Genomic DNA, 20190 nt, shown 5'->3' with positions numbered 1-20190 from the left:
CATTCCTTTACACTTGTGTGTGTATAAGGTAGTTGATGTAAATTTGTTAGATTACGTGTTAGATATTACTGCATGGTCGGAATTAGAAGCACAAGCACTTCGCTACACTTGCATTAACATCTGCTAACCATGTGTATGTGACCAATAATTTTGGGGAGGATTTGAGGAGGAGAAGGAGAGGGGACTGGGGCAGTAGGGGACTAGGGGAGTAGGGGGAAGGAGAGGGAACTAGGAGAGTAGGGGAAGGAGAGGGGACTAGGGGCAGTAGGGGAAGGAGAAGGGACTAGGGGCAGTAGGGGAAGGAGAGGGGACTAGGAGAGTAGGGGAAGGAGAGGGGACTAGGGGCAGTAGGGGACTAGGGGAGAAGGGGAGGGGACTAGGGGGGAAGGAGAGGGGACTATGAGAGTAGGGGAGGGAGAGGGGACTGGGGGAGTAGGGGAAGGAGAGGGGACTGGGGGAGTAGGGGAAGGAGAGGGGACTGGGGAGTAGGGGAAGTAGAGGGAACTAGGAGAGTAGGGGAAGTAGAGGGGACTGGGGCAGTAGGGGACTAGGGGAGAAGGGGAGGGGACTAGGGGGGAAGGAGAGGGGACTAGGAGAGTAGGGGAGGGAGAGGGGACTGGGGGAGTAGGGGAAGGAGAGGGGACTGAGGCAGTAGGGGAAGGAGAGGGGACTAGGAGAGTAGGGGAAGGAGAGGGGACTAGGAGAGTAGGGGAAGGAGAGGGGACTAGGAGAGTAGGGGAAGGAGAGGGGACTGGGGCAGTAGGGGAAGGAGAGGGGACTGAGGCAGTAGGGGAAGGAGAGGGGACTAGGAGAGTAGGGGAAGGAGAGGGGACTAGGAGAGTAGGGGAAGGAGAGGGGACTAGGAGAGTAGGGGAAGGAGAGGGGACTGAGGCAGTAGGGGAAGGAGAGGGGACTAGGAGAGTAGGGAAAGGAGAGGGGACTAGGGGAGTAGGGGAAGGAGAGGGGACTGGGGAGTAGGGGAAGTAGAGGGAACTAGGAGAGTAGGGGAAGGAGAGGGGACTAGGGGAGTAGGGGCAAGGAGAGCGGACTAGGGGCAAGGAGAGGGGACTAGGGGGAAGGAGAGGGGACTAAGGGACTGGGGTAGTAATCCCCATTGTGGCTAGGAGGAGTTGGGGCTCAGTGTCTTTACTAATCACCCCTAATCCAGACACACAATCCCCTGACCCACTATGACACTGACTCCCATACAGGACACAGCCTACAATACATACATCACACATCCTACAACACAGGCTATGACGTAGGCTACGACACACAGCCTCCGTCTGACACAGGCTCTGACATAGCCAGCCTCCTTAGAATAGATACAACCTCAGAACACAGCCTCCGACACACACAGCCTCCTCCGACACAGCGTCGCACACCGGCTCACAACCTCTAAAACAGCATCCCAAAAGTTCATCAGGCAAAAAGACATTCCATTCTGCTATTTTTCACCATGATACCGAGCTGTCACCACCACTATCCCCCAAAACACATCCTGCGTCAATACACTAATCATATCAACAGACCGTGCCTCAGATAAGCCCAATTCATAAATGTAAAAAACAACAGTTTAAATGGCCTTCTCTGCTATCTAATGGTTAATTACAATATTCCCCTGGTCACTGATAAGGTGATGAATTGGAGGGGACATAAATCAATCGGGCTTAGAGCTGGGGAGGGAGGGCCAAACACAGGACCCAGGGGGAGTGTCTGCCTGCCTGCTGGGGATGAGATGACAGGGCTTTGTTAGGACAGTCTGCTCCACACACACTAGCCAGACTGTGGAGAGCCCACAGCTAATACACTAACTACATACCCAGAAATACCCTCTACTTTACAGTCATATTCATTCCCATCACACAAATAATCCGAGTCACACGCCACCAACACACCAACACCTCTCTAATCAACCTTAATGAGACCGTGACCACCCTTAATGAGACAACAAGACCTCTCTAATCACCCTTAATGTATGTCGTTCTACAGCTAATGTATAAGCTTCTCTCTGTTGTGATCAGATCAGCTTTATGCCTCCCCCCATTCCCTGGCCCCCCTCTCCTTTCAATAGCCCTCCCCCGGGCCCCCTCCTCTTCCCTAGCCCTCCCCCGGGCCCCCTCCTCTTCCCTAGCCCTACCCCTCACCCGGGCCCCCTCCTCTTCCCTAGCCCTACCCCTCCCCCGGGCCCCTCCTCTTCCCTAGCCCTCCCCCGGGCCCCCTCCTCTTCCCTAGCCCTAGCCCCACCCCTCCCCCAGGCCCCCTCCTCTTCCCTAGCCCTACCCCCCTCCTCTCCCCTAGCCCTATTCCGGGCCCCCTCCTCTTCCCTAGCCCTACCCCCTAGCACTCCCCTGGGCCCCCTCCTCTTCCCTAGCCCTCCCCCGGGCCCCCTCCTCTTCCCTAGCCCTCCCCCGGGTCCCCTCCTCTCCGATAGCCCTCCCCCGGGCCCCCTCCTCTTCCCTAGCCCTACCCCCTAGCACTCCCCTGGGCCCCCCCCCCTCCCTAGCCCTACCCCGGGCCCCCTCCTCTTCCCTAGCACCCCCCTGGGCCCCCTCCTCTACCTAGCCCTACCCCGGCCCCCCTCCTCTCCCCTAGCCCTATTCCGTGCCCCATCCTCTACCCTAGCCCTCCAACCGGGCCCCCTCCTCTCTTCTCCTCCTCCCCTTCATTGAGCGCCTGCCTTGTGTTGATAGCCATTATGGTGCCTGAGCATGTTTACGTCTGACGAGCCGCTGCAGTGGATTTATGGGACAAACCTTTGACCTCTAAATCCACATAATGGATCATTTACTAAATTTGTCATGGTTGTCCTTAACTAAAGGAACATTTCACCCAAAAACGATATTTTTTGGTTTCATTAGTCCATTGTTGATATGGTCCCAAAATGTTTTGCATGTGAGCAATCAAGTTAGGATATATAACTTTCAAAAGACAGAAATACAGCCGGTAAGATGCATTTTGCATCATATGATGAAAAACATAGCATTATATGATGCAAAATGCATCGTACCGACTGTATTATGAAAGTTATATATCTTGAAAACTTGATAGCTGACATGAAAAACATGTTGGGAATATATCAACAATGGACTAATGAAACAGAAACAAAAAGATTGTTTTGCGGTGGAGTTTTTGCTACAATATGACCAGGATAATCACCTTGTGACCCTTTAACAGAGCCATCAGAGGGAAAACAAATACACACACAGTGCAGTGGTCATAATCACACAAACAAGATGTCACAGCTGGAATGGGGGGGAGGGCTAAGATGGTGGAGGGCTAAGACACTGAGCCCTATAGAACTCTCCTACACCATGAAAAACAGGATATCCTTTTGTGATGGGACTCTGAAAGATGTGAAATTATACAATAATGGCTCTTAGACATCCTTTATCAATAAGGGTATTATAAAGGGGTAATACATCTGTAATGAAGTAGGCTACAGACTTGGAGATAGAATTGCTAGTGTAGTGACACAGCAGCACTGGAACATGAGAGCAGTAGTCTCTTCCTGCTATGTTGAGCAGAATAAATGAATGAATAATTTGAGACAGGAGAGGGAGGAACGCTCCCAAAGCGCTCATCCTGCTCTGCTGCCCACAAGATAATCCCCAATATAAAAACCCTGCTTTAGGCGTAACAGTTACAAGGAAACTGGCTATTCTTTCTAGAATTGGAGGAAGGCTGGTGTGTTTGGTGGCAACAAAAACTGTGAAGCTCCTGCCCATCCCCCTGTCAAACACGCAACACATACAACACAAACATAATGTAAGGGGGGCATGTCTGTGTGATGGTTCAGAAGAATAGCTCTTTACTAATGTCAAGCATGAAAACAAGGCATTCAGAAATGCCTCTGGGGTTCTGAGTTGTGCTGCGTTGAGAGACCCGCCTAGCCTCTGACCAGCCAGACACCAGGAGAGGAGAGGGCATCACTTTCAGGAGAATGATGCGAGCTCCGAGGTAAAGCAGGACAGAGAAAGCAGCATCACCGCCACCTCTCTTTCTCTCAATCACTACTCTCCCCCCTTCCCTTCTCCCCTCCCTGATCTGCTTTCCTCCTTAGCTGGTCTGTTTTCCCAGATAATCAGGGAGAGGGAGAAATGGAGCCCAGCACAATCGCCTGGAGGTAATTAGCCCAGTGCACAACATGCCAGACGGGCACGCAGGCAACCCTACGCCAGGGGGATGGAGCCACACTCCCTCACCAAGACAGACAGAAACTAGAAGCCCCAACACAACAATTCTTTAGCTCCTTTTTCAAGACAGGCAGAGAGAATACAAGGAGTCTTAAGCCTTTCGCGTGCTTCGGTTTGGCTGGCACCTAGCCGAACTCGGCTGGGCGAACAGAATGAGTGTATTCGCATACTCCATTAAAAGACCTTCACTTGTATAGTACTGTTTGTCCATCTTGAGACGCAGTCGCCACTTCCTCAAGATAGTCAGAATGAATCGAAGATAACTCAATACATTTTTGCAGAGATCTTAGTCACGCAATTTTACTTCAAACAAAGATGTTTGGTGCCGTATTTCTCATGTGGAAAAATGTGCATGAAAACACGTCAATAGTTTAATGACAAACACTTAATTGAAGAATCCCTAGGTTAACCAATGATGAAGGGGCGAAGACTTCGGCTACCGAAAACCCAAATTACAGAAATGTCACAAAATGAACTGTTCTGAACGTTTTAGGATGGGAAGCAGGCGGACGCCTTTAATAACTAACACACTGCTGATCAAATCATTTTGTTCTACCAGTCCAGGAGCTGCATGGCCGCCCAGACCAAACCCCCACAGCACTGGATGATAGAATTTCTCTATGACTATATGCTAATAAACAGGAATGTTAATCACTGCAGCAAACCCCCCCTCTACACACTTCACATCAGCTAATGGCCTCTCCTCTCCTGGGGGGGTAACCCCTCTCTGGCTCCATGTCCTCCTGTCAGTCAGGCTCAGATGGGGTAGAACAGAGATGGGGGTGAGATCCCCAAAAAGCCTACCACAAAGCCTATTCCGCCACAGTGGCCCCACACAATGGAGGAGTCAGCAGAGACAGGGGCCAGAAGCTTGCGCATTTCCTGTTTGCAGAAATGAGGCGGCCAGAGACACACATGTATCACAGGGCCATCACAGAGAGTCTGATCCAGGCTTGAATGCTCTGTTGAAAAGGGTAGCGGCGACCTATTGTCAACCTGTAACATCACATTCATCAAACACTCCAGCGCCCAGCGCTTACATCCCCCCCCGCAGCCTGCTCAACAACACGGTGTCCTCCGCACATACACACACACACGTCAGAGATCACACTCTCCATGACATACTCTCATATTCAACTCAATCACTTCAGCACCTCTAACACTCAAACTCATCTATCCATCAAATCTCAGTGACCATTCAAAACCCTCTCTCATTAGCCAGATTGATTCACTCATCCAACGACAGTGATCATGCCATTGCTGCTCACCCATGTCATGTGTTCACCCGTGGAACACACACACGTACCTTCTTCTATATAGAACACCCACCTCCTCTACAGGAACAATGTACTAAAGCTCAATACACTAGAACAGAAACTCAGACTTAGCCACACAAACGACAGTTCCTATACATGTCATGTAATGTGACCATGACTCACCGGAGACTCACTCATCAGGCCAATTTTCCCATTTGTGATTCAAATGGAATACCTTTTAGCAAAAAGTTGCAAGACCATGACGGCTACAGCCACAGAATGTCAACTGAAATGTATGAAATGCCCAGAGAACGGAGCAGATCAATATTGTGGAGGACGGACATTGATAATCATGAAAATCGCTCATTTCTCCACATCGGACAAGCAATAACCGAAGCTACAGTAGGACTGGGCGATATGACCTAAAAATCAAATCTGCATTTGTTTTCTAACTTATGGGCGATTCACAATATACAGTACCAGTCAAAAGTTTGGACACACCTACTCATTCAAAGGTTTTTCTTGATTTGTACTATTTTCTACACTGTAGAATAACAGGGAAGATCAAAACTATGAAATAACACATATGGCATCAAATAGTAACCAAAAAAATGGTTAAACAAATCTAAATATATTTGACATTTGTCAGAATGGTGGGTGTAACTGGTGTATGCAGTCAGGGAGGGTGTATGCAGAATAGGGAGCAACATAACCACTCAGAATAATGACTGGTGCAAGGTAAAACAATACACTTGCCCAAACACAAACACACGAACATCAACTTTTACCCGCGGGCAAGAAATAGCACCAGTCGAAATTACCAGTCACCAACATTACCGAACATGACATAAAACAATCCCGCACAACACCATGGGGGAAACAGAGGGTTAAATACATGAACAATAATTAGGTTGTGATACAGCCTGGATTCGAACCATAAGACCCACTAATAATTAAATGATTTTATCAAAATAGTTTAACCTGTTTTTTTTTGTTGCAATAGTCACTGATCTGGCTTTCAAGTCTATTAAATGCCAGGTTTTGTTACAAATGTAACTAGAACCATGCATAATGCACATTCACTAATAATGACTAACTTCTTGTAACAGGCATTAGGCTATAGAAAATGAACACAGGTCTCATCAACAATCTCTCAAGCCCAGGTACTAGTGATTAGCCAGCAAAATCTTTATATTTCAAGTTTAGCCAACTTGGATCTATGTACTAGCTAACAAGGTTGAACAGTGGAATTGTTATTACCTCTCTGTCGGTCTCCAACGGTTTGAAAAGCATGTTAGCCTGTCCACTTTGTTCAGATGTTGAAATCAAGTGGCCTACCTTGTTTCTCGAAATGAGAATGAGTTGTATAATAATTGTGTTTTATGTTTATTGGATATTTATAAAACACAGACTAGACAGCTAGTATAACAGTCTTTGAATAAAATGATGCTAGCGGTACCCCAATGACCCGTGCGACAAACTGAGCATTCATTTTCCAGAATCAATGTTCATTCATACTCCCGTTTTAGTAGTGTCTGTTCTGTGTGGAATCTGAGTAGTTGAGACAAACCTCAAATTTAAATAGCGAGGTGAGACCACTTGTCAGAGAGGAAGATGTGATCTCTCAGCTATGTTGGCGTGAGAGGCAGGGGGAGGGGCTTGGTGTGTGTAAACCCTAGATATCACTCGCTAAAATCTGTCCCAAATAAGCCCAATGCGCTTCTACGGGCTTATTTTGGACCTAAGCTTGTCGCCTGCCTTCCAGGCTTTGGGACAACTACTCCCATTGTTAGGTCGGAGATGCATCTCTTCCTTATATACAGATCTCTGGTGTAAATGGGGAGGTGCACACAGCACTGAAAGAGACAATAGAAAAAATACAACACGAGACCAAGCGGACAAACACTCATAAAAACGATAAATAGCCAAACCTTGTTTCTTGCGATACAGGCATTTGGAATATCGTGTGAAAACATATATCAAAGTCTATTAACTGGAATTTATCGCCCAGCCCGAACTGAAGTTATCTTTCATTGCTCTACACTGGGTAACAGAAATGACATGACTGTGCAATAGGCTAATTATATAGTGACTGGCCAGGAGTTGGGCATTTAGGCTACATTCCAATACAGGAGTCAAGTTTAGTGTGAAGTTATTTGTCTGATCTTGACTTCAGTATTGTTCATATAGGCCAATCAGTGCCAATTTCTTTGTGGCCTGACCCACCGCAATGCAATTACAAACCTTGAAAGCACCCCCGCTCTTTAATAGACATCTGTTATATGGCCCCAGATGAACTGTCACTTTGAGAGAAGCTATGGTCTTTAAACCAGTGAGCTCACTACTCTCATCCTCTCTATCACCCTCCCTTATTGTACTGTGTTTGAATTAGTAATTTAGCCAATCTGGCAGAAGTCAGTCATGGGATGTTGTCTAAAGCACTCCTTCACAGTCTTGTGACCTTCAACACAAATACCACAGGGCCCGGGTCATGAGACTTATAGGGAAGGTCAGGGTCAGGGTTGGCTCTCCACTTGGGTAACAGACCTTTATCCTAATCACAGTCACTGAGAACCTCACAGATTCTAATATGGGTTCATTCATCAGATTTCCCTACAGTCAATCATCAGCCTGAGCTCTGAACCTCAGGCCCTTCTCCATTTAAGGCAATGTGCACCCTATCGGCTGGACATTGTTGCTTCTTTACTTGAGATGGCTCAAGTAAAGCATGGACTCCAGAGGAAAAAAGAAGGAATCACAAGGCCCAAGGATGTGTCCACAACTTGCAAAATATTCCAACCCCCGTCGCTCACCCACTCTATTCAGAGTGGCAAAACTCCTGCCTGCTTTGGATAACTGGACGGATGATGTGGGAGACAAACTTATACCACCATCTAAAAAACAAAGCAAATTGTTAGAGGACCGCATTTCCCACTACAGCCAAGCTCAATACAAGAGACACGTTGCAGAACGACACAGTACAATGTCATCTAACTTGAGGCAACCCATCTATGAAATGCTTAGGCCTAAACCTAAAATAATCCCATCCTTAAACACTAATGAGTCTATATAATAACAGCCCACCACTGCTACCTCCCCTACAGTAGCAGTCTTCAATAGAAATTGTGTTTCAGCACTACTTATTAAAGACAGAAGGATTTCACAGCTTATAATGAGACCAAGCATAGGCTTCTCTATGACAGATCATGAAAAACCCAAGAGGCTCCAGTAGATAGCAAGGGTCTTTAAAATGAATCCCTCTAGTCATTGAGCATCATCTAGAGTAGACAACTAGAGATGAGTAGTGTAGAGTAGTGTCGAGTAATTATAAAGGACAATTTATTGAAGCATTATGGAAAGCCCAGTGAACCAATGACTCAATACAAAACCCCAACCAGAAGGACATCACTCTGTCCTCAAGTAGTCTACGCCTGCAGGTATTCATGTTTTTTCCATCTCTTAGCCTCTTTAATGTGTTTAAATTTGCTGTGATTGTGGACTATTGACCACACATTGGTACATCCACATTCAATCTTGGAAAAAAACAAACAACTTGAGATGATGTCAGAACAACAATCTTCATTGAGCAGATTATAATGAATCCTGCTTAAGAGGCTGAGAGCAACACTCAAATATCAAGAGGTGCTTGAGTTGATTCAACCACCAAATTCTAAAACCAAAGAATAGGCCGAAACAGAAAGGGGAAAACTGTAGGCTATTTGCCTTTTATCTCAATGGCAGACTGAAGTCTGTACTTTATGTTTAAAATTAGTAATTGTTGCCTCAAGACCTGCACATTGGTTCCCACTAGTTAACCCAGCCACAAAGTGGCCACATCGTTCAAATACATGAAGACAAACATGTGCTTTTTGGTCTTAATTAAAGGTTTGGCATGAGGTTAGCAGGGGAGCAAATGTTTTGATTATGGTTAGCGTTCTGTTTAAAATCGGATTTTAATGAGAGAAATAGCTAGGATTTATGATTTGCTGGCTGTGTTAACTAATGACGAGTGATGACCCTGCACATCTGATAAGGACAATAACATTTGGAAAATTTGGTTGACTGCAGCACAATGATCCTGTGAGTGGCAGGAGTTGAAACAAGCTTGTATAGGAGGGATTTTGAGCATCAGCACTATGGGGGGCACACAGCTAGTGATTTCCAACCATCTATCCATTCCTCTTCCACCCTAGGTAGGCAACAACTGGAGGACACCCAATAGCCTATCAACAGATCTGAAGTAGTCACTAGCTCTCTCAACAAAAGCATATAAATGTATAGAATAAACAGGTTACCAACAGCATGACTAATAGCCTACCTTCAAGCTAGTCATAAATTCAAACATGCAATCAAAAATAAGAAACATTGGCAATTAGGCTCAGTGATGCACCACGTAAATATTTAATTTCACAAATCTTGAACAAGCCAAACACCAACGGCTGGGCTTCATCCATCTAGATTACACAATACTGTACTCATAAAACTGTTAGAGTAGAAAATAGTTGGTCTGTCTAGGCTTGGGACCCCAAAGGTATTCTTCTGAAAGATACAGGATAGCTTTGTTATAAGGTGGTTTTTGCTGTTGGTCCATAAAGGTTCACCGTAGGTGGTCAAACATTCATAATCATACCTCAAATGGTGACTAGAATTTAGCTGACAAAACACTGGTTTAGTTTCCTACTAAATCATAAATGTGGTGTTTTCATAATATGATCTTATTTACGCTACTGCATATGCCTCTAAACTGATGCTCTTCATACAGGAAACAAAGGTTCTGTCCAGGAAAAATTACTTGAAGGAAGGAGGTGGACATCAATAAACCACTTAAGCATTATACATTGAACAAAAATATAAAAGCAACTTGTAAAGTGTTGGTCCCATGTTTATTGGGCTGAAATAAAAGATCCCAGAAATGTTCCATATGCACCAAAAGCTTATTTCACTCAAATTCTGTGCACAAATTTTCTTACATCTGTTAGTAAGCATTTATCTTTTGCAAAGATAATCCATCCACTCGATAAGTGTGGCATATCAAGAAGCTGATTAAACAGCACAGTCATTACACAGGTGCACCTTGTACTGGGGACAATAAAAGGCCACTAAAATGTGCCGTAAAAAGATTTCTCAAGTTTTGAAGGAGTGTGCAATTGGCATGCTGACTGCAGGAATGTCCACCAGAGATATTGCCAGGGAATTGAATGTTCATTTCTCTACCATAAGCCGCCTCCAACGTCGTTTTAGAGAATTTGGCAGTACGTCTAACCGGCCTCACAACCACATGTAATCACGCCCGCCCAGGACCCCCACATCCAGCTTCTTGACCTGCAGGGTCATCTGGGGGGGTGCTGAGCAGTATTTCTGTCTGTAATAAAAACCTTTTGTGGGGAAAAACTCATTCTGATTGGCTGGGCCTGGCTCCCCTGCTCAGTCATGTGAAATCCATAGTTTAGGGCGTAATTAATTTAACTCAATCGACTAATTTCCTTAAATGAACTGAAACTCGGGAAAATCGTTGCGTTTATATTTTTGTTCAGCATATATATAGACTTGGCATGCAGGCCAGCTATCTTGCAAATAATTAAATTGTTTATAGTTTATAATATCCACAGGCAAATAACAGTGCAATAGTGAGCCAGCAGCAGATACCTGGGTGGCCCAGAGAATAATTATGGTGTTGTTTGTTTGTCCTCATGAGACAGCGCAAAAGCCAGGGTTACCCATAACTACGAATGACATTTCAAAACTCCTATGAAGCTCGTCCAGCAGAATATTTACTAAGGTGTACTAACATTTAATGAAAACGTTTAATATAAGCACCGTGTATGAATTTGAGGGTCAGGTATGAACGAAACATTTATTGAGAGCGAGACAGTTACGTTGGCTAATGTCATGTTCAGCGGGACATCAGATAGTGACACACAGGCAGCCTCGATCCAGAGAGGACAAGAGGAGCTGGCTAGTCATCAAGCTAACTGGCAAACACCGACTCAAACAAAGCCAGTCAACACACAGCATGGCGAGGTGACCAATAGAAGATACCTTGTTAGCTATTCAATTTGAGAGCCAATGTTGTATGGATAATATATTTGAAAATAATGTGCCATTTTAAAAAGGGCATCCCAATAACGTCTTTACCTGAACATTAGGATTTGCCCATGTCTGCTAGCTAGCTAACGTTAGCTGGTTGGTGGAGGTGGTGTTGTTGGAGGAAAAATAATCACGCTTACCCGTTCTCGTTGTTTATCTTCGTTAGTGGGAGACTCACTATATTTTTACCGCGTCACTGATAACATATAACACTAACATACATATAGTCTCTGGTTACTGGCATTAGTGACTTAATTCAATGTTAATGATAATGTTTAAAATCCCAGTTGACAGCGCATTTTTGTTAAATCCGCATCCTTGAATAAGAGCTGTTCACGCTGATTGTGCAGCCCAGCGTGTTACGAAACATAAGCAGCCTTAGCACCTGACATAATAAAGGTAAAGCAATGTTGGTACAAAGGATATAAAAAATAATGTATAAATCAGCATCAGAGAGATGTCCTTAGCTTCCTATTCCTCCTAACAAACCTCAGACGGTCGTCCACTACTCCAGTTCGTTCAACAGGGAGAAAGAAAATAATGAATGATGGGGAGGGGGAGGGTGGGGGGCTGAGCCTTCTCAGTCAATCACATTCAAATACTGTATAGACACTCTCAAAGGCTCCACACAATAGCAGCGGTTGCGCGTGCGGTGGATTCCTTGTCAGTGGAGCTGTCCCTGGTGCTATCACTGGTTCATAATACCAGGCTAATTCCAACCTTACAGTCGAAATATTGAGGTCATTTGTGGGCCCCATCCATACACGGTATCCTTTCTGCAAATGTGAACTTGAGAAACGTTTTTGATGTTGGCGGATGAATATTTTAGCTAGGCCTACATAATACTGCAAGTGTAGTGAGGTAGGCTACAAATTGCGAATGTAACTCACGTATTGGGACCCCAATCGTGTAATTCTGACGAGCCTACATCGATATGATCCTCCTGGCAAGTATATGTTTATTAATCGGACCTTTAGTCAATTTATCCCTCCAACCTCCTTAGAAATAGAAACGGAACATTATAGCTCTATATTAGCGGTACACCTCCATAGACTAGTGTGTGAATGTACAGCATGAGAAACACACAACGTATTTAAGAAAATCTTTCAAGGACAGAACATGACAAAAGAAAGCTAGGGAAACCATTGTACAGAGACCTATGTGCAGGATATGCAAGGATATCACTGTATTGAAGAAAATCTTTCAAGTCCAGAACATGAGCAACCAGTTTAAAAATTACTGCAGACAGACAGAGAGAGGCAGAACTTGCTCCAATGTATAAAGGGAAAGGTATAAGATATGGCACAACTATGTTTTTGACAAATAGTAGGAGCACACTCTACTAGGAGCACACCTACTTTCTCTAGTAGGAGTACACCTACATTACATATGTGTGTGTCAGTGTGGCCAAAATAGTCTAAACAAAACAATGATCCAACTCTATTGTCCTCATGTTGGTATGTTGGTCAATGGGACCCTTCTGTATGTCTGTGAACTATATCTCCCACTTCTCTCCATTCTAAGCTTATTACAGCCTTATAATGCAGTGAATAGGAGATGAGCGATGACTCAAACGGTTGTCTGTGTGTGTGTTGTGCTGGGCAGGAGGCTGGGGCTGAGATCTAACAGCGGGGGGTGAAGAGTCAAATCTACCAGTCTGTCCAGGCTTTAAAAGATGGGGTGGCAGGAGGGGAAGGCCTCAGGGCTAGACATTCCCCATCTGGACTCTCCCTCTACATCAACAGGACTGACACAGTCAGAGAGAGTGACCCACCACTCATCTATCTGAAGCTGGAATAGGGGTTTCAGATGTTTTCAGAAGATGGGCATGGGCCTGTCCAAACCTTAGACAACCATGCTGTTCTACCTCCAAGGTGCTATAGACTGAAACAAATCCTTGCATTTTACAAGTATTCAGTAGAGCCTCCCAACCTTTCATAGCCACCCCAGTCCATTCCTGCCTCTGTCCCACCCCTACCTGGTCCCCCCCCCCCTTTTTACCAGAGGGCCCATCCACAATCCACTGTGACAAAGGGAAAGAGCTGAGTGCAGGATATCAGGGTGCAACTGGCAGCCAGACACTGGTCGGCACAGTGCTTACACAGGGGTGCTTTCTGCAGATTGCAGCAGTTTGAGCTAAACCCCCCTCTGTCCACTCACTATGGACAGGACCTAGAGGGGGAGCGGGAGGAGAAAGGCATCATGCGTGTTAGGGATGGGGTGGGGTCTGGGTAGTCAAAATCAATCATTGTTGTTTGTTACATAGACGGTTTGTTTTACACACCATTTTCATTTTGCTGTCCATGATCACAGCACATGGTTTGCTCTCAATATTAGTGTGTCTATGTTTTTGTGTGTATGTGTGTGTGCAGTTGATAATCCCATCCTCAGGCAGGGCATTTGAAGCATGTGACTCCAGCCCTGACCGTTGCAGGGCCCACCACGCTGCTTAGGCCCCTCAATCACCTGTGGGCCTAACTGCTACAGCTAACCCCAGGAGAGGGGGAGGAAATGGATGTACAGTATATAAAGAGAGTGAGACACAGGAGGAGACAGGGAGGGAGGGAGGGTGGGTGGGATTATACCCTAGAGAGGCTGTGGCAGAAAGCATACAGCCCTCTACTTCAATTCCCAACATCAGGCCCACCTTATCTGGCCTTTTCTCACAGCTCTTACCTCAGATGTGTGATTCACTCACAGGATTCACTCCAGAAGAATAAACTTCCTCAAAATGAGGGCTCTCACAGAATGGGATTCTGTGGTTGAAATTCTACAGTTGAATGGCAAGGCAATGGCAACCACAGAATGTGAAAATATTATTGTTGTTATACATGTATTCATCAGCTATATCATTATATACTGTAGATCCTAGGAACACAATTTGTCATTGTGTTAGCCCAGCACAAGATGGAGGTCTTTAATGTCCTCCAATCAAAGAATGCATGTTTGTTCAGGTTACAGAACTATGTAATCCAACTGAGCAGGTAGAGGGTACGGTAAGTTTTCCAGTTACAGAACTATGTAATCCAACTGAGCAGGTGGAGGGTACTGTAAGTTTTCCAGTTACAGAACTATGTAATCCAACTGAGCAGGTAGAGGGTACTGTAAGTTTTCCAGTTACAGAACTATGTAATCCAACTGAGCAGGTGGAGGGTACTGTAAATTTTCCAGTTACAGAACTATGTAATCCAACTGAGCAGGTAGAGGGTACTGTAAGTTTTCCAGTTACAGAACTATGTAATCCAACTGAGCAGGTAGAGGGTACTGTAAGTTTTCCAGTTACAGAACTATGTAATCCAACTGAGCAGGTAGAGGGTACTGTAAGTATTCCAGTTACGTTAGCATTACTTATTTTATCAACTCCAGGTGACTTACAGTATGTGTCAGTGTCAGTTACATATATGAACCTTTTACTGCAGTTTGCTAAGTCAGGGTCCCACAGAGTGTTTCTTGGGGGTCTTAAACAAATCTACTTTGAAACAAAAGTGTACACCTCACTCACATGGTTATGGGCTTAACAAAAAGAGGACACCTGTACCATGTCAGATATAGAGTTGAAATATTCAATTTTAAGTTTGCATCACAATATTACAGTTTTTATACATCACGTTAAACTGAAATATAACAAAAAAGGGCTACTCATACCAATTGAGGTTGAAATGCTACTGCAGTGCTATTGGTATAGATAGAGCTGAGTAACGCACTGTCATCTGTCACCCCCAAATCCCCATACCTCTGACCAAAAAGGAGAAACTTGCAAAATTGCAGTCTCCAGCAAAACCCTATGAAACAGTATCCAACGGGTTGCTCTCTGGTTGATACGACCTACTTAAAGATATTTATATTCCTCCCATTGCTTTTTGGAGTCATCTCCCTTGGACGGCCAGCCTATTTCTGGTGTCTTTCTTGCTCATCTTCCCTCTTGCCCTCCCCTCACCACATCTCCCTGCCTCCCCAAACTAGTTGGTGAAGGTCACCCTGCTGTTCTAGTTTGAACTTTGAGAATAATTAGACGGAATGAAACCAGGACAGTGAGGAGGAGAACTGTCGCTACGGCAACGTGACTCAGTGAGATCAGGGGAGGAGGGCCGCAGGTCGGTTACGTATCAACGTTCCTAAGGAAGGAAGACATCCTGAAGCTCAGTGGGCGACGACACTTATACACACCACGCATCTGTTTCATGATTGGCTAAACATCAAACAGTCAGTGAGTTTCAGGATGTGCATCCTCACTATCTTACCCTATGTGTTTGCTAGTGAGGCAGAAGAGGGAGGGGTTGTGTGGGGTCAAAGAAGTTGATAAATGGAGGTGGTGGCTAAAAATACAAGACAGAATGTAGGAGAAATAGAGACATACATGGACATTATTTCGGAAGGTTCTCCTCCCGACATCTCTTATGACCCCTCCCTGCATAGACTGCAACTAGGTCACCTTCAATGGGGTCTGGGCTGTGTGGGCAGGATTCAGCTGCTTGTTTACCATCTTCAGTGATCTGATGTGGATATGTCACAGATACTTTCTTTATATAGTACACAAAAAATTTCAACAAACACTTAACCTTCACCTCATTGGGGTGGCAGGTAGCCTAGTGGTTAGAGTGTTGGACTTAAAACCAAAAGGTTTCAAGATCAAATCCCTGAGCTGACAAGGTAAATCATCTGTCATTCTGCCACCTGAACAAGGCAGTTAACCCACTGTTCTTAGGCCATCATTGAAAATAAAATGGTGTTCTTAACTGACTTGCCTAGTTAAATAAAGGTAAACAATTTTTAAACTTAATTTAATTGCCAATATGGCTCAATTGGCAGCTTAATCTGAGAGGTGCATGATGGGTATTTGGGTGCAATCATGTAATCAGTCAGGTGCATGTGTATAGCTGACAAATGAAGGGGACAGAGCAGACCTTTACTCTCAGTTTACCTTTTGAGGCCAGTGAGATTTCATCCTGGTTTATGACAGAACTAAGAACTTTAGCTCCAGGACCAGAACATTTAAATATAAACGTTTAAAATAAAAAAAGATACAGGGCCCCAAATTTGCCTGAATCCTAGTTTCCTGTGCCATGATACAATTACATTTGACCAAGAACTGAGATGACTAAGCAAGCTTTCCAACAAACACTGCATGCTCTCATTTTAGTCCATATACCGGTTGCCATCACATAATTAACCTGATTGCTCTCCCTTTTGGGCTCAGCAGTGAAATAAAGTGCCCGGAGAGAGATCCCGTTTCAGAGTGAGGATGTAGTAGAGATCTCGCCAGGATATGATCTGATTTGAGAGCATTGTTACACTTGTGGGTGGAGGGAGGCAATGATTAAATCAGGCCACAGGAGAATCAGCCTGTTGTAGAATAGAACCTGATAAACTAAAACGATACATTAATCTCCACACACCCTCTGCAAGCTCTTGTTTCCAGGACAACTCCCACAATGAACATCTGATGTGTTCTTATGCCAGGGCATGTTTTTGAGATACAGTAGAATTGAGCGTAACAACTTGTTGCTGCAGCACTGCCTTACTATGTTATCTTCCAGTCTGAAGTTCACCATCCCAACCATTCATCACTATTCACTGCACCTTTGTGTATGTTCCTCAGAACTTTAGTGCTTAGTGTTCCTCTGCAATACAATGCTCAAACTGATGAAAGCCAGGAACTGCGACTTCTGTCACGTAGTGTCTATTGTGTGTCGGCTTGTTTTGTTTATGTAAGTGGTCTTGCTGAGGGTTTTGGGTACTGGCCTTAGGATGTGCACTGAGCATGTAATGTTAGAGGGTAAGTTAGAATACTCAACCGTGTACTGTATAGGGAAGATGTGTGTGAACAGCAGGTGTGCTAGCTAGTGTTGGTGTTCTATTGGGTAGCAGACAGTGTGTTTGTGTAGGAGTGGTGGGTGTAGCTGAGTACATTCACTGTGTTTGTGTAGGAGTGGTGGGTGTAGCCGAGTACAGACAGTGTGTTTGTGTAGGAGTGGTGGGTATAGCTGAGTACATTCACTGTGTTTGTGTAGGAGTGGTGGGTGTAGCTGAGTATTAGTGTACTGTAAGTGTGACCCCGTGTAAAGAGTGTATAATAGTGTGACAAAAGTACCGCCCCACATATTTAACGCCTCCCTCCCTCCCTCCCTCCCTCGGCCCTGCGGACTGGGATCTGCTACCTCCTCCTCATTAGCAAACCTCACTAATTATACCCTAACGAGGTGCCGTGCCTGTGGGGCCTTGATCACTTCAATATTTAAAGAAAGTAGTCTCCGTGGCTTATTTCTACGGCTGCGTTCCCCTGCTCAGACGTTGCATGCATCAACCAATGGTTGCGTGCCACGTCATCGATTGTGTCATCAACTGACAGATTGCTATAAGATATGATGTGGTTACCTGATACTTAAAATACCTATCCAGGCGTTGTAAGATCTGGCAGGCATCAGCCACGCCTGGGCAGAGGAACGCACCCTTTATTTGGTCCATGAGATGGAAGACAGGAAGGTGGGATGGAAGACAAGAAGCGAGACAGTATGGAGGCAAACCCACTACCTCTGGCCTGGTCTCCATACTGTTAGGAATAGTCTTTCTCACTCCCCACTGGGCACAGATGTCAATTCAACGTCCATTCCACATTGGTTCAACTTATTTTTATTGAAATGATGTGGAAACAACGTTGATTCAACAGTGTGTACCCAGTTGGTCATTACCGTCCAACATTACTTTCATCCCTGCAGTTTGACCGGATCCAGTCAAATATGGATCCGGTTGCTATGCAACGACAGTATCATTCTTGTTTTTACCAGTGTGCCAATAGAACATGGAGCTCATAACAGATCATATGAGAAAGCAAATTGATACAACATTTATAAATTAGATTTGATTTGATTTGCTGCTCGTCGGTTTGAGTGACACACAGAAAAAGGTTACGCTTTGAGTAGCCAATTACTACCACAATATTATTGTAAGTATTTAGTTAGTAAATAGGACGGCGGACTCTAAACTTGATCCTCCTAGAATAGTCTTGCCTTTCATTGACTCCGCCCAGCCAAGCACTGACCTATGACTCCCCCCATCCTCACCCTCTTCACCGTCACCTAAACCGGAGTGATCCAGAATGTTCTATCACAGGAGGCCACTGAAATAACTGCTTCACACTTCCACCTCATCTGACCTCCAGGGCCAGGCGATTAGCGATAATCTCAGGTTCCCAGACCTTTAGACTGAGCTGGAGGGAGATCTGAGAGTGGATAGGCAATCCTTGAACTTCAGGTGTGAGGTGTGTCTGGGTGGGGTGGTGGTGAGGTGTGTCTGGGTGGGGTGGTGGTGGTGAGGTGTGTCTGGGTGGGGTGGTGGTGAGGTGTGTCTGGGTGGGGTGGTGGTGGTGAGGTGTGTCTGGGTGGGGTGGTGGTGAGGTGTGTCTGGGTGGGGTGGTGGTGAGGTGTGTCTGGGTGGGGGTGGTGAGGTGTGTCTGGGTGGGGTGGTGGTGGTGACGTGTGTCTGGGTGGGGTGGTGGTGGTGAGGTGTGTCTGGGTGGGGGTGGTGAGGTGTGTCTGGGTGGGGTGGTGATGGTGACGTGTGTCTGGGTGGGGTGGTGGTGGTGAGGTGTGTTGGGGGTGGGGTACTTCTTAATGTTACAGTCACTAACAGTATGACATATCTATAACTAACATATCTGACTTAATTATAAATGGAGGAGGCTGCTGAGGAGAGGACGACTCATAATAATGTCTGGAATTGAGTAAATTGAATTGTATCAACTACATAGAAACCACATGTTTGATGTGTTTACTATCATTCTATTTATTCCGTCCCAATGAAGGTACCACCAGCCGCCTGTGATACAGACATATTCCCTGAAGCTCTTGGCATTTTCAAGCAAGGGTTCCACCTAGTGGATGGACAATCAATAAAACATCTACAACTGCAGCAGTCTCATAATTGAATGAGCTTATTTTGAGACGTGCATTCTAATTTGTACAATGTATAAAGATTAGGAATAAGGATGTCTTAGTTGTACTTTGCATAGTTAATTCACTGTGCTTGACATCTTGTGTTTGGCATTTTCACTACTAAGATGAGAATTGTTCAAAACCATGTTGTTCTTTCTGGTTTGGCCAAAGTAACAATCAGATGCTGCTGAAAGTATTAACATAATCCTACATTTTGGCATGTGAGAATGTTGTCCTGCATTTGACCTCAGATCTGGGTATGCTTATGAAAGCTTTTAGGCCAGGTTGGTTTCAAGTAACCTGCTGCAATTTGCCTGTGCGGTGCATTCTGGAAAGTATACAGACCCTTGACTTTTTCCACATTTTATTACGTTACAGCCTTATTCTAAAATGTATTAAATAAAACAGCAATCTATACACAATACCCCATAATGACAAAGTGAAAACAGTTTTTTAGAAATGTTTGCAAATGTATAAAAAATTAAAAACAGAAATACCTTATTTACATAAGTACTAAGACCTTTTGAAATAAAACTCATAATTGAGCTCAGGTGCATACTGTTTCCATTGATCATCCTTGATTGGAGTCCACCTGTGGTAAATTCAAATCATTGGACATGATTTGGAAAGGCACACACTTGCCTCTATAAGGCCCCACTGTTGACAGTGCATGTCAGACCAAAATCCAAGCCATGAAGTCGAAGTAATTGTCCGTAGAGA

General features: G+C 44.9%; 1 protein-coding gene across 4 annotated transcripts in view; it reads right to left on the bottom strand.

Annotated features, from left to right (window-relative positions):
* Window positions 1–12096, bottom strand: part of LOC109874410 (spectrin beta chain, non-erythrocytic 1-like) — a 106734-nt gene extending 94638 nt beyond the window's left edge. For 2 of the 4 annotated variants that reach the window (XM_031808782.1, XM_031808784.1), the window contains exon 1: window positions 11680–12072. The gene's annotated coding sequence lies outside the window, so the exon portion shown is untranslated. Of the gene's footprint in view, window positions 1–11679 lie in introns of all 4 variants that reach the window. The other 2 variants (XM_031808783.1, XM_020466295.2) reach the window with 2 other exon arrangements.
* Between the last annotated feature and the right edge of the window lie 8094 nt (window positions 12097–20190).

Source organism: Oncorhynchus kisutch, linkage group LG29 (assembly GCF_002021735.2).
Source record: "Oncorhynchus kisutch isolate 150728-3 linkage group LG29, Okis_V2, whole genome shotgun sequence".
NCBI lineage: Eukaryota > Metazoa > Chordata > Actinopteri > Salmoniformes > Salmonidae > Oncorhynchus > Oncorhynchus kisutch.
The sequence above is the reverse complement of the archived record's forward strand: the minus strand, read 5'-3'. Positions and strand labels throughout refer to the sequence as shown.